The 16,313-nt window shown below is 38.9% G+C and overlaps 1 pseudogene; it reads right to left on the reverse strand.

The window, feature by feature from the left end:
• Positions 1-11,462: 11,462 nt before the first annotated feature.
• LOC104430244 lies at positions 11,463-13,696 on the reverse strand (annotated as a pseudogene).
• Between the last annotated feature and the right edge of the window lie 2,617 nt (positions 13,697-16,313).

A 16,313-nucleotide genomic window follows, 5' to 3' on the forward strand; every position in this document is an offset into this window, starting at 1 on the left:
ATTGCTCGCCACTCTTAACGCCGCTCCCCCCCCCCCTCGAATGTGCTCGACGCCGCTGACGGCCGCTTGACCCCCTCAACGCCATCCGATGTCCCTTGATACCGCTCACCACCCTCGACACTGAAAAAACTTGTCTCCTCTAGCTTTAATCGCAGGTCTAATCTCTTGTTGTTTTTGCTCTTAACTGTTAGATCTAATCTAACATTTTAAATGCTTTATTTGGTCGATTTTTGAGATGTGAATGTCATGCTTGTGTGCCCTGATCCAAGTACATACATAGTGAGGGAAAGGGACCCTGTCAATGAGGTGATGTTCATTATACGTGGACGACTGAAGATAGCTGATAGTGAGGGCTACACTTGAAAAGCTTCCAACATACTTGCATAATCGGCAGGGCATTCTCGCCTAAGAAGAAGGCAAGATAACAGAGGTTGATATCGGGAATCTCAAGTTGATAGAGAGGAGGAACTTGTTAAAGAGATTGTTGAAGACAGCTGAGGAAGACAATGAGAAGTTCTTGTTGAAGCTTAAGCAAAGGATTGAGATGGGACCACCATGGTGGTGAAAAGGCTGAAGGAAGTGGTGGCAGAGAAACGAGAGTTTGAGCAGTAGGTGGAGACCATGTAGAGGGTAGGACAGCATCTGAATGTCATTCCACTTCGTGCATATACTACCCAAAATATGAGAAGCTCCTTATCTATGACTATATAACATGAGGCAACTTCTCCTTGCTACTGCATGGTATGCTTCACCTAGTCAATTTTGTATATTATTTAGATGATTTTCCTAACAAAGGAATCCTAATTTCGCCAATCATTTATGTAGATGTGTACTGTGTTCATATACAATAGAAAGCAATGACCTAAAAATATAATGATTAGGTGATCTCAATTATCTAGTAATTAGTCTTTTGAAAAAGCTCAGTCTTGTTTTGTTAGCCTGTGAGTGGCTTGGAGAGCAAACTATAATAGTAAATTTTTTTGGCTATGATGATGTGGACATCAAGCCATATCAAGGAGGAGGTGCTAAGGACCCATTGTCTATTCCTACTGGTTCGATTACTCGAGCGCGGGCCAAGCAATTTAGGCAAGCTGTTGGCGTCATGGTTCGTGATCTTTGACATGGAGATGACCTTGGATCAAATCTTGAAGAATCTTGGAAATTTTGGCGTAATCTTTGGCGTGAAGAAGGCCTTAGATCGAATCTTGAAGAATCTTGGAAATCGTGGCACAATTTGATTATCTGATAATCAAATATTTAACCAAGTCAAATAATTTATCTTCTTATTTAGATATATTCTAGAATATAATGTATTAGATTTCTAGGGCTAGTTTTAGGGTTTGTGTGGCAACTAGCCAATATTAAAGACTGACCTACTTTCTTTGGGAGACAGAAATATTTTTATTTTTGATGAAAAGAATTGAGAGATTCTCTTCTACTGTTCTTTTGAGGATTTGACCTTATCAAGGTTCTTTTGTGACGGTCGATTCAACTTATCGAGTGAGATAGCGAATTCATTCGCTCGTGGCGTCTATAACGTTGGTTGCGAGGTTGCCAATCACAGGTTTGATTGGAGGTCAAGGTTCGCAATTCGCACCATCCGGGCCTTTGTAGAACGATCTTTTCGGTACGATTCACATCATATGAGGTAGGTGAAAACCAAAGTTATGAAAATTGTAAGAAAAAAGCTTTTCCCCATAACCAGTATCATGCTCCAATATAGCATTGATCAATTGATGACCAAGTAAAGTCATATATCGTTATGCTCCAATTAATGTTAATGTCCAAGAACAATGTAGGCAATATCTTTGTTATGATATGAGAGCAATTAGAATGAAGACTAGGCAATTGATATGCATTATGCACTAGTGCATGTGACATAGAACTTGAGATAATTGATATAGACATGTACTATCAATAGAAAGTGTCCAACTGTGAGGGTCGATGTCTTGTAGGGACAGAACAATGCTAATGTCATTGCATGAATATTGTCATGTTACCTAGAAACATCTTTTGTAGGTTGTGATTTGCAGAAGGTGGGAGACAACCATTGGACTGGGCATCGCAGGTGAAGATTTCTCTAGGAGTGGCTAAAGGCATTGCTCACATCCATTCGACCAAAGGTGGGAGGTTTATCAATGGAAACATACCTTCAAGGTTGCATCTCAGAGTTTGGCTTGACTCCTCTGATCCGCACTCCTACAGTGCCTCCTAGAAGTGCAGGTTATCGGGCTCCCGAAGTCAAGAAAACTCGGAAACCCACACAAAAATCAGACATCTATAGTTTTGGAGTATTGCTCCTTGAAGGATTGACAAGGTGTCAGATTCCGTTATGGTGAGTTCAAGCTATTTTTCTATGTTAATCATGAAAGGATAAGCTAAAAAAAAAAGTGAGGATGAAGAGGTATAAGGTTGTTTATTATTACCGCGTTCATTTTCATTTTTAAACTAAAAATGAAACAAAAAAAAAAAAAACCGTTAGAACACCTGGAACCAACCCTGAATGCGTGACAAGGTAGATTTCAGGTCCCAAAAAATGAGGGACCTATACCCAAGGATAGGTTCCGGGTTCATGGTGGAACCAAACCGGAACTGAGAACCGCTCACCCCTAATAGCTGAGCTAGCGAGTAGGAGGGGGAGGCGTAACATGAAGATGGGTAGTGTGAGGAAGGGAGAGAACACTTGGCCGAGGCATGAAGGGGTGAGAGAAGAGAGACGTAACGGAGGGGCTAATCCTTTTCTTTGTGAAGCGATATCACAAAGAACTTTATTGAGAAATTTATCACGCAGAAAATTGAGGATTAATTTTTAACACCTAATTATCATGACTAGTATTAATTATTAAAAAATTTTGAACTTTTATTTTTAAAAAAAATATTTAAAAATTAATTAATTAAAAAGAGTAAAGTAAATAATTTTCATTAAGATTCATCATGCATATATATATTTTCATTGTTAGCATTAATTATTTAAATTTCCAAAAAAAAAAATCAAAAAAATCGAAAATTTATTATTAAAAAAAAAGGAAATTAGAAAAAAAGCGCACCGGGCTAGGCTGGCCGGGCCCTTTCTTTTCTCCTCTCCCTTTATCTCTCTTCGCTTGGGCCCAGGCCCAGCCTCCTTCTTATTTCCCCCACCCTGCCCGTCTCTCTTTTGTTTCGGCCCGGCCCGCGCGTGGCTCTTCTTCTCCTTCCCTCCTATCCGCTTGGACCGTGGCTCGAAGACGGCAAGGACGACGTAAGCGACGAAGGACAGGGAGACCAGGGCGAGCGATCGCGGGAGACGCTCCGTCGGTCGGGGGCAGGCTGGCCAGAGGCAGCTGGAACGCCACATCCCATGCGTGCCGTTACGTAAAAGGAGGGGCTCGGTTTTTGCTTGCGGGGGCCAAGGGAGAGCAACTGCTAAGACTGAGAAGGCGAGAACGAGAGAGAGAGAAGCAACTGTGTTCTCAGGGCTCTTGGGGAGAGCAAGAGGGAAAAAAACCAGAGAAGCTTGGAAAAAGAGAGGTCCCAGCGAGCGAGAACAGAGAGTGAGCAGGGGGGTGATCTATGGTGGGGGGGGTCTCTCTTCAACGTCTCTCTCTCGGGGCGAATTGCCATCAATGGTGCAGAAGCGAAAGCTCGCTCAGCGGACGTACCGTCGCCTCCTCCGTCCGCCTCTCCGTCCTCCACATCGCCTCTAATCTTTGCCGCTGCCGCCACGCCTAAGCTCGCCCCATTCACCGGCAAAACCGAGTCCTGTCGGATGGCCGTAAATCGGAGAGAGACGGGTGCACTCGATGAGGACGACATGCCGGAGGATGAAATGAATGATCTCGGGGATGAAGCTTTTGATTCCGAATCAGAATCAGACGCAGGAGAAAAGGAAGATGTGAAGTTGCCCGAAGCTAAGGAAAACGTAACATACGACAGGGACGGCATTCTGGACAAGCTCGGAGACACGGGCTGACCACAGGATGTGCCCTGGGTACGTAGGCTCTCCGTAGATATCGACAGCCGACAAGAGCAAGAGGAATTGGGTTCTGGCTAGATTAGATGGGCTTGTTAGATTAGCTTCGGCCCGAACTTGATCCGTTGGGTTGGGCTTAGTTGAATGCCAGAGGAATTGGGTTAATTGTATGTGTTGAGCCCAATTCGTTTTTTAATCGGTTAAAGCCTTTTAATGTGTAATGCCCATTCGTGTCCTTGAGCCCAGATTCATGTGACCTGCACTAGCCCCTTTTTCGGGTTGGGCCACAAGTCCCGGCCCGGGTCCGTATTTTCGGAATAAAATATTTTTAAAGAAAAGTAATAAAAAATAATTTAAAAATGTTAAAAATTCGGAAATTCATGAAATTCAGAAAATGACTAAAAAATTGCAAAATTTAAATTCCTTGAATAGCTTAAAAAATGGTATTTGGGTAATCTTCTTTTAAAAGTGTGAGCCTTTTTTTATTATCTAAAATTGTGCTCAAAGTTGATCAAACCCTTAGGATTTCGATTGTCCTTAGAAACAATTGCTCTTGATTGCACACTTTCAACATGATTATTATGGCTTTCCTTTAACCTAGTTAGGATTGGCATTTATTTATCTCTTAGTGTTAGATGCTTGTTTTTCTTTGCAATTTATTCGAGCTCGTTCGTTTTACTGAACATAATTTCTAGGAAAACGTTTTCCAGATTTTCCGACGTTCGTTTATAGAAAATGAATTTATTGGGAAAAATGTTTTCCATCAAAGGAAAAAATTCTTCTAAAGAGAAAAAATGTTTTCCACTTTTAAAAAGTGGAAAACATTTTCCTCACTTGATCTCTTTATCTCACACTTTTACAAATTCTCACTTCTTCCTCCCCTTTCTTCTTCTTCTTTTCCTTTTTTTATTCGAATTATTTTTAATTTTCTTTTCCTTTTAATTCGAAATATTTTTAATTTCCTTTTCTTTCTTTCTTTCTTTTTCTTTTCTTTGTTTCCCAACTTCTTCTTTCTTGGCTAATCGTCAAAACAAGTGAACCTCAAGCTCGTCGATTTCAAACTTGCGCTTGTCAATCTGGCGAGCCTTGAGCTTGACGCTCATGCTCGCCAATCTGGTAAGTGAAAATATTTTCCTTATTGAACACCGGAAAATATTTTCCAAACATTTTCAATTTTTAGCTGAACATCATAAAATATTATCATTTTCCTGGAAAATGATTCTGGGAAAATATTTTCCGAAAATGGCCTATTTTCCGCGAAACGAACGGACTCTCAATACTTCCTCTGGTTTCTAATTATTATTTTAATGATTGTACACCTATATGATCACCTCATATGTTAGTAAATAGGTCCAAATTGATTGACAAAAATCTTTTTGAAATGAACACAATTAAGTACTAAAAGGACATTAATTGTTTAATTAGTGTAATCAAGTTTTCGACCCTAGATTTCCTAGTTGCGTGGGAAATGAAGTATGCTCACATGCTTCACTTAGTCACTAGCCGACTCTAATTGGCTAGTGGCGACTCATTTTTAGAAAATTCTCATAGCATCTATTCAAACACCCGACGTTGCGTGAGATATGGACTTAGAAGAACTCGCATTTAAATTATGAGCCTTAGGCCCGTTCTTTAGGTAATACCCCTAAATTTACTCTTCTCCTTACCAAGGGGTAGGGGTAGATCATGACACTTGGTAGCCAATGTGGTTACATGATTTTGATCAAGGGAAACGGATTTCGAAGTATCAAAATCTGTCGCTTTTGCTCGATATTTCTTATTCAAGAGAATATTGATGTTTCCATGATAGATGGGAATGGAGGCTGCTGAATGCAAGTAGAATAAGGCTCAAGCAATTTTAGTTGCAATTTGTAGACATGTGTCCCATGATACATGAAACTCTTCATTTGGGTCATGTAGATATTGGTATAGAGTCTCATTTGGTATAAACTCATACACTAAAAGCAAAACTTCTGTCTCGAAGCATCACCCCAATAACTTAACCACATTCTTATGGTTGATCTATGAGAGAATGAGGACTTCATTTATGAATTGTTCAACTTTTCCCTCGTCTATCACTTTCGATTTCTTGATGGCCACTATTTTTCCATCTATTAACATCACTTTGTATACAATACCTTGTCCACCTTGCCTGAATATCCTATCATCATTGAAATTGTCAACGGCCTTCTCTAAATCTATGGAGTTGAATAATTTGCTTTTCTCGACATCGCCTTCTGGTGAAGATAGCACACTTTTCAACAAAAGGCCGCCATTATGTTTGAAGTACTTCTCTTTGTGCTTGAGTTGTTTTCTCCCCTTGATTTATTTGTACAACCTCCATAAGAAAGACACGAAAGTAGTGCCCCAAGCCCTGCATTGCAAAAGTTTAAGGTGTAAAAGTGTCAAAAATGTCCTCTGCTTGTCAAGACTCCATGAAGGCACTTATCATCAAGAATTTAAGTGGCTCTGATTGATAGGAAAACATATGGAAGTGATTAACCTGACTCCCCTTTCATGTGGATTTATCTGAACAACCATGAAAAGTTAGCTTGTCTCAGGAATTTTGCAAACCATTGATGAAAGTGAAAATTTTCCTTTACAATATTTCCATTCAAATATGACGAGAATAATTAAGAATCTTTGATATCTTTTGATAGATATGAAGTGACCACTAGTTTTCCTTATCTATAAAAAATAATTATTACTGTGGAAATAAAGTTTAGAGGTTGTTTCGATAGATTATGTAGATTGAAACTTACACATAATCATCAATAAGCTAATGGACAATCATGTTAGAGCAAAGGTAAGGCAAAACTATACTCAAAACCAAGAAGCGGACCAACAATCTAGGTTAAAAGATCTACTTACCAATAAGAATAGCTGTCTTTCTACCAACGACATAGTCATATTCACCCTGTTTGTTCACACAAGTCTCGGGGCACATTTTTGGACCTTCACATTATCCACTGACAGAAAACCCATCTCCTTGAGTAAAATTAGCGAGACTGTTAGGTCCCATTTCCTCAAAAGTTGTTAAATCCAAAGCTAAAAAAATATCGTGCTTGTAACAAGGACTGTCTTGCTCTCCTTTGTTTCCAGCAAATTATTATCATTATAAATCATTCAGTTTTGTTTGAAAGTACATTCACTTTGTATAATCTTGGGCGGATAAACAAGAAAGAGGGCAGATAAGCATGTGTGTGATCACTAAACAGTGTGAATGCCTTCTTTTCAGAGAAAAATCTGGGAATGAACAAGCCACTTCTCTATTTGGTGCCCTTAAACACGGAATGGGATAGAATGAAGAACTTTACCTTGGCATTCTCCAATAAAATAGAAATTACCACCATATCCCCTTCCGCAATAGCATTGCGTAAATGGCATTTCACTTCCATTCCAATACAGGTCGTAAAGGTCGTATGTGTTACAAGTGAAAGGCTTAGTATTACTCGATCTGGATATTGCATTACCTTGCCAGATAAGCTCAAGTGCATCCTTGGTATTGTTTGGAATCCCCCATTCCAACACCGCTGGAACTGTGTCATTCAATCTCAAATCACTAAACCTGTAAAGTTAGACGACTATAACCATGACCTATCTGCTAGGAAAGCGTAATTGCACCCTTGATGTCCACCTTCTTCCTTGAAATCCATATTAATATCCTGAAGGTTAAAGAGCAGCATAGTCTGGCAGAATCCATCCCTCCCAGAGCAAGCACTACACCGGCTTGTGTTGGTGTCGGTTCCAGCACAGGTCGACCTGCAACCGACAACAATTGATTCTATACTATTCACTATCATGAGGGTGTAGCAATCGACTGATGTAAAAACGTTCCATGTCTTCGAGAATACAAATTTACTTCCTTCTAAGTTCATTGGCACACCAAGGCTCTGTTTGTTAAAAAGTGTTTCTATTCTCGAAACAAAATTTTTTGTTATTTTGTTTCGAAGAACAAAAAAAAACAGAAACGTGTTTGGTAAAACTTTTATTCCTGGGAACAAAAAATCTATTATTTTTGTTCTTAAAAACAGATTTGAAACATAAATAAGAAGAAGAAAAAGTAGTTTTTTGTTCTCGGAAAATATTTTGAGAAACAATTTTTCTCTCTTCTTTTTTCTACTTTTTTTTTCTTCTTCTCTTTTATTTCCTTCTTCTTCCTTTTGGCTGGTTGTCGACCTTGGCCATGGCCGGCAACCGGCCAATGAGGGCCAGCGACCTCACTGAAGCATCGCCGACCCAAGGTGATGCCAAGCCTCGCCGGTGGCTTAGCGAGGCTCGCTTCGCCATTGAGGCCACGGCGAGGCTTGACCTCACCCAAATCTGGAGAGGTCGAGCCTCGTGGTGGCCTAGTGAGGCTCGACGAGCTTGCCGAACCTCGCCTAGCTAGTCACCGATAGCTGACCGCTGCCATGGCTGGCGACCGCCACAAAGGAGGAAGAAGGAAAAAAAAAAAAAAAGAGAGAAAAGAGAAAAAAAAAGGAAAAATATAATAAAAATATTTAAAATTTTAAAAAAAAATTATATAAGTTTAGCAAACGCATTTCTATTCCTAGAATAGAAATTTTTTTATAGTTATCACAAAGGAGGAAGAAGGAAAAAAAAAAAAAAAGAGAGAAAAGAGAAAAAAAAAAAAAGGAAAATTATAATAAAAATATTTAAAATTAAAAAAACAACAACAAAATTATATAAGTTTAGCAAACGCAATTCTATTCAACAACAAAATTATATAAGTTTAGCAAACGCAATTCTATTCCTAGAATATAAAATTTTTATAGTTATCAAGTGCGTTCTTATATTTAGAAATTGTTCAAAAACAGAAATAGAAAAAACAATTTTTGTTCAAAAATTGTTCCCGAAACATTATGGTTACCAAACGCACCCCAAGTCCTTCAACCCCGCAGCTTGCATTTGAGTAAATTAATGGAAGATTGATGTTAATCATGCCGTTCATGAATCTCAAAATAGAGAGGAGTGATATGTTGAGGACTCGCAATTTAATCTTGTTTAGTATGGTAACCATGTTGTTCTCTGGCAGTCGATCTCGTGCCAGTCCTCACAAGAAACACCCGGCTCCTATTCCAAAGGGGAAGGGGATGGTGATGCTCCCACATCTTTCAGAACAGTTAGGCCTTGCAAGTCCTGGTGGTCCTGATGCTTGTACCGTGAGGGAAACCAGAAGCATGAGAATTCGAAACACCGAGCTCGACATAATTTTTACGTCTAGGATGTGCATGGACCTAACGTATGGAGAAAGGGGATATGGACTGAAGTCTCTTAATATTGTTATTCATGTGGAATTGGGGAAGAACTCTGATGCACCGTACGCATAATTTTATTCCAGCTCTGCTACTTCCTAGCATCACTGACGATGCTTCCTTGAGGATAGTAATTTCAAACCTTGATACGTGGAGGACACCAATTTAAGTAGCCAAAGTGTGCCTTTTCCAAATTGTTGGGGAGATGATTTTATCATCATCTTTCTCATGAGAAAGACACGGAGAGTTACCAAGCTAGACGAGGTTTCAGGACCCTTTGTTTTGGCCCTGTTAAGCCCATTATAATTAATATGTTTCTTCCTTTCCTGACTGACTTAAATTGTTTCATGTACACATCAGTTCGTTTTTAATTTATCCTAGGACCAAAAAATGTATGAAATTTTCCTCTTCCACGCTAGATTAAATAGTCTATGCTTATTGTCACAAGATATCACATTTCATTGCCAATCTCTTTTGCTTAGTATTGACTAGCTTGGTCGCTTACGGTTCGTGATTCGACATGAATATGGTCTTTCTGTAAATTCCGAATATTAGTCTAAGTTTAGCTCTGTTTAGGTTATTCATTAAATCAATTCCTAAGTTCAACCTCGTTTAGAGGCCTTTCCCGATGAATGAGTGATTCGCTGCATATTGAGTAAATTAAAGGAAATTATTGCTAATCATCCCCATCCATGTTTCCAGGGGAAGTAAAATGCTGAGCAATTGTAATCCAATCTTACTTAAGTATAGGATCCGTGTCTCCATAATTTAGCCACTCTTCGGGGAATTTCTGGATATTTTTGGGGATTCCCAAAAAAAAAAAACTTAAGAAATCAACATAATGAGATTCGAAGATATTTTCTTTTGTTCCCATTGAAGTGTCTCCTTTCAGAAAGGCTCCAAGTCATTTTCAGATTGGAGTTTGAAGACACGTTTTTGGGTGCAACATTAGGACAAGGCTTGAAAGGTAGTGAGAAATGGGGATATTTCAAAAACTATAGCTTACGGAGTTAGAAAAATCGGAAAGTTCAAGGCAACTGCATCGCACAGGTGATCTTTGACCGGCAGTTGAGGCATTAAAGTCACTGCAGTTGTGGGATCGGCGAAGAGTCCAAAGTAAATTGCTTTCCAGAGTCAAATTATTCACTGAGACCAGCAGAACTCTGTGTTTTGACTTCGGAACCTGATCTACGGAAATCAATCTGATTGAAAGATGTTAATCGTTTTGTTAAACTGAATCTAAGTAATCGCAATGTCTCTCTTTTTTATTTGCATTAGAATTCATCTAAAAGGAAATAATCATGTGATATATATACAAAGACGTGAATTTGGTCTTGCGAAATCTTTGTTTCTTTCAATGTGCCACAAGTGTTTGGCAAAGGAAAGAGCAATAAATCCAATTTTCAACTTTGACTGCTAAGATTGGACTTTTTCAAAGGCCTACAATGCACATCTCCCATGATCTATGATAGAGATAAATTACGAATGTGCAATCAAATTTTAAAAATTTCAAAAAGTATAATTGAATCCTAAAACTTATTAAATTCCTATAATAAAGTTTCTATGTTAATTTCACTTAATTTAATTAATAGAAAATGTTAAGGTGGTCGCTTTTTATTACTTTCTTAACGCATACATCTTCCACTAAGTGCCACATAAAAAAACCTGAAAATTTTAAAAAGAAAAATAAGACATAAAAATTCAAAAAAGGAACAAAAAGTTTTCTTGATTGTGCTGAAGTCACTTTTACCACGATGAATAAATGCAACATATGACCATACTGACTTGGGCCCATGGTACGTCTTATGAAATTCTGCAAATAAGAAGCTAATTGAATGGTGAAAGCCGGCTTAACAAAAATGCTTGTCCGCAGGAGTACCAGTGACTGAAGTAATTTCTGCAATAATCATATTGACAACAAGTAATTTACGGATCTCAGATGAAAGAAAAAACACTGCATCATGCTCGTGCAGGATGATTGCAGTCTGCAAAGTATTTCCAAATTGGCACATCCACTAAACGATGATGCCTAGCTAATTACAGAGATCTGAATAAATTTGATATAGTATAACTTAACAATTGATCGATCGCAAACATTGAGAATAACTTCATAACCAATGGGTAACTAACTAGTCCTATTAGTGAAGGAATGAGTTTTCCTCCATTCTTTATTTTCTCTTTCTTTTGGTCTGAAGACTAATTTCCATGACAAACAGAGCAATATGACCCATAAGAGTAAGAGACAGAACAAATCTTCACCACGATTCACTAGGCAAGAGTGGCTGAACATCCGAAAGTGTAATGACATCCATGTCAATGTTTGACTTGTTAGATGGAAAAGCAGCATTATAAGATTCAGTTGCCTCGTGGTTCTCTTGATTTTGCAAAATAACTGAAGGGTTTTGGAGCTTCCTTATACCCTCCAACTCCATTGCCACTTCTTTCATTGCAGGTCGTTTCCTCCCGTTCAAGTTTAAGCACCTTTTTGCAAGGTTAGCAACTGATGCAATCTCTTCCTTTTTACCTTCTTTCAAAACTTGAGCATCAACAATGTCGAACAAACGGTTCTCTTCCATCAAGATTATGAAATACGTCGCGAGGCTTCTTCCTTCTTGTTCCCTCAGTGAAGAAATTGGCTTTTGCCCTGTTAAGAGTTCAACAAGTACCACTCCAAAGCTGTACACATCACTTTTATCGGTGAACTGACTTGATTGGAAATATTCGGGATCTAGATAGCCGAAAGTACCCTGTACCAATGTGGTTACATGAGTTTGATCAAGGGAAACTGACTTGGAAGTACCAAAATCTGCCACTTTTGCCCGATATTTCTCATCCAAAAGGATATTGGTGGACTTGATGTCTCAATGATAAATGGGAATAGAGGCTGCTGAATGCAAGTAGAATAAGGCTCCTGCAATTTCAATTGCGATCCATAGCCACGTGTCCCATGATACATGAAACTCTTGATTTGGCTCTTGTAGATATTGGTATAGAGTCCCATTTGGTATGAACTCATACCCTAAAAGTGGGACTTCCGTCTCTAAGCAACACCCCAATAATTTGACCATATTCCTATGGTTGATTTGTGAGAGGATGATGACTTCATTTATGAACTGTTCGACCTTACCCTGGCCAATCACTTCTGATTTTTTAATCGCAACTATTTTTCCATCTGTTAACATTCCCTTGTAAACAGTACCTTGTCCACCTTGCCCAAGTATCCTATCATCATTAAAATTGTTAGTGGCCTTCTCTAAATCCTTGGAATTGAACAATTTGCTTTTTTCAACATTGCCTTCTGGTGCAGATACCTCACTTTTCAACGAAAGGCCACCATTGCGTTTGAAGTGCTTCTCTTTGAGTTTGATTTCTCTTCTCTTCTTGACGTATTTGCACAACCTCCATAAGACAAGACACAAAACTAGTGCCCCAAAGGCTGCCCCAATCCCTGCATCGCAAAAATTTAAGGGGTAATAGTGTTAAAAATACCTGCTGCTTGTCAAGAATCTAAGAGGCACTGATCATCAAGAATTATAGTGACTCTGATTGAAAGGAGTATATATGGAAGCGATTACCTGACTTTCCTTTCATATGGATTTATGTTAACAATCATGAAAAGTTAATTTGTCCAATAATTTTTCAAACCGTTGACGAAAGTGGAAAAGTTCCTTTCTAATAATTCCATTTCCAATATGACGAGAATAAGTAGGAATTTTTTTTTTATTTCTTTAATGTTTTCTTATCTATCAAAAATTAGGGTTATAAGAAAGTTTCTCAGTTGTTTTGATAGATACTGTCGATTGAAACTCACGTATAATCCTCAATAAGCTAATGGACAATCACGTTAGAACAAATGGTAAGGTAAAACAATACGCAAGAACACGAAGCGGTCTGAAATTCTAGGTTAAAAGATCTACTTACCAATAATGATAGCTGTCTTTCTACCAGCGACGCAGTCATAGCTGCCCTGTTTGGTCACACAATTCCCAGGGCACAATTTTCGATCTTCACATTCATTAATATCTGATGACAGGTGATAAAACAAACATATTAGCAGCGAAACCCATGTCCTTGAGTAAAATTAGAGAGATTAATAGGTCGCATTTCCTCTTGAATTGTTTACTCCATAGCCGAAATATTATGCTTGTAACGAACGGACTCTCCCCTTTGTTTCCGGTAAATTATTATCATTATAATTCATTTAATTTTGTTTGAAATTTACTTTGTATAATATTGGGCAGTAAAACAAGAAAAAGAAGGCAGATAAGCACGTAAGTGATCATCAAACAGTTTCAATGCGTTCTTTTCAGAAAAAATTCTGGAAATGAACAAGCCACTTCTCCGTTTAGTGTCCTTAAAAACGGAATGGGTTAGCATGAAGTATGTTACCTTGGCATCCTTCAGTAAGATAGGGGTTACCCCTATACCCCCATCTGCAATAGCACTGTAGAAATGGCATTTCACTCGTATACGATCCATAGAGGCTGTGTCTGCTACATCTGAAGGAATTAAGATAGCGCAAGCCATAGGCTTGCTGGATAAGCATGAGTTCACCGGAGGCTTTGTTTGAAATCCCCCATTCAACACCACTGGCACTGTATCATTCAAACTCAAATCATATAAACCTGTAACGTTAGACCTCAAGAACCGTGATCTAGACCTCAAGAACCATGATCTATCTGCCAGGAAAGCGTACTTGCATCCCTGAGGTTCACCTTCTTCTTTAAAATCCACACTAAAGCTTTGAAGGTTAAAGGGGAGTGTAGTCTGGCAGCATCCGTCCCTCCCAGAACAAGCATTATACTGGCTAATGTTGGTGCTGGTTCCAGCACATTTTGACCTGCAACCGACAACAGCTGACTCTGTACTATTCACTGTTGTCAGGGTGTTGCAACCAACCGACGTAAATACGTTCCATGTCTGGGAAAAGACAAATTGACTTCCTTCAAAGTTCACCGGCACACCAAGTCCTTCGCCCCCGCAGCTTGCATTTGAGTAAATTAATGGAAGACTGACACTGATCATGCCATTCACGGATTTACGTTTATTGGGAAGTGAAATGTTGAGAACTCGCAATCCAATCTTATTTAGTATTGGAACCGACCTATTTGGGCAGACGATCTCATACCAGGGATCCAAGAAACACCCGGCACCTATTCCGAAGGGGAAGGGAATGCCGACGTTCCCACATGTTTCAACACAGTTGGGCCTTGCAAGTCCAGCTGCAGCTCCTGATATTTGCATCGCGAGGAAAACCAGAAGCACAAGAATTCGAAACTCTGAGTTCGACATGATGTTCACATCTCGTGTATGCATGGACCAAAACATATGGAGAAAGGGCATACGGACTGTGTCACAGCCCGAACCCTATAGGGATGGGGATAACGCGGCCGTCCTTTCATCCAAAGGACCCATCCTCAAACTATCAAATTCCAACTCTCAAAAACCCCCGTCGACAGTGCTCTCGCTTTATTAGCTGCTAACCAAAAAACCAGAGAAGGTTGGGAAAGAGAGGGGTGAGCAATCACAAGCTTAGTGAATAGTACATACCATAAAAGTATGTTAAATTTCCACATTACACATTTAAAACTCAAGACATGGCTCATTATTGCCAAACAAAATATAATAACTTGCATGAACAAAATGCATTATATGTTACCTCAATTTAGATATATCAAATAGCAAAATTTATCATTTATCCATACTAACAAAACAAGCATCACCAATTTGGTTCAATAATCGAATTCATCATATCTCATATCGATAGTTCATTCAACGCTCAATATCTTAATCCAAGGCCTTAGAGGTGGTTCCCATGTTATCGTGTAGCACTTAAGCCCTTGACCACATATAGCAATAGTACAAAGGCTCAGAAGTGGCTCCCACAAAGTTACATTATCATGTAGAACTTAGCCCTTTATTACGCATGTCAGTAGTGCAAGGCCCTAGAAGTGGCTCCCATATAACTCAAGTCACCATATAACTCAAGTCACCATATAACACTTAGCTTTTAACTACAAGGCTCTAGAGTTGACTCACACGAAATTTCGTTATCGTATAGCACTTAGTCATTTACCTGTTCACAACACATTTGATTTTCTCAACGCAGCACATCATCTTTCAATAGTCATCACATAATCACATAAATCAATTGTACTAAAATGGCATGCATATCCCTTCAAGAGAGGTTTATTGAATCATCCCACAATAACTCAAAAGTACTTAGCACTATATCCATCTTTATATAACAAATGGGTCCTCACTTCCCTATACAAGTATATGTCGATTACTCTTACTTTAGTACATGAGTTTCACAAAACCAAATAAGACATAAGTACTACTCACCCGGAGATGCCCCAAAATCACATAACACACGTTATTTGATCCTTTGATCTCACGATTCTATCAAATAAGCGAGAATCAACATTAAATTTGGGTAAAATGCTACGTCAACCATGAAACAGCTATATTATGCCTAAACGTTAACAAAACAATTCATATGCACTAATAAAGCGCATACTCAAAATGTTTATTCAAGCCATTCGTAATGCGATACTTGAATATAAAACTTAGTTATGCTATAACTTTCTCTATCAAACCCTATTCCAAACATACTTATAATCAATAGAAAGCCCTTCTAACATATTACAATAATCCCAACTTGATCGTCCCAAAACAAACCAAAAATTGACAAAATAAGGCCCTGAAGTTGTTGGACTCGCACTGTTCACTGCGCACAAGAAACTTTGAAATTTTGTTTCGGGCAAACCGTAAGTTCAAATCACGATCCGTAAAATCCAAAGGCTCCACAACTCCCTAAAATATCATTTCTACAAAAATACCTTGCTCAATGACTCCAAAATTGGATTTTGCCACTCTATTTTCCAAAAATTTCGAATTGGAGCCCTAAACCCATAAATTACTTCGATTGGACAAACGATGGGCCTAATCTGTTACCAGGTGTTGCGTTACGGAGTCTAGTTGGCTTGGTGAGGCGTTTGCAGCGTACATGTGCCAAACCCCCTTCCTCTTCTTCCTCCTCCTCCTCCTCCTCCTCCTCCTCCTCCTTCTTTCCTTTCCTCTCTCTCTCTTTCTTCTTTTCCCTC

Source organism: Eucalyptus grandis, chromosome 11 (assembly GCF_016545825.1).
Source record: "Eucalyptus grandis isolate ANBG69807.140 chromosome 11, ASM1654582v1, whole genome shotgun sequence".
Taxonomy (NCBI): domain Eukaryota; kingdom Viridiplantae; phylum Streptophyta; class Magnoliopsida; order Myrtales; family Myrtaceae; genus Eucalyptus; species Eucalyptus grandis.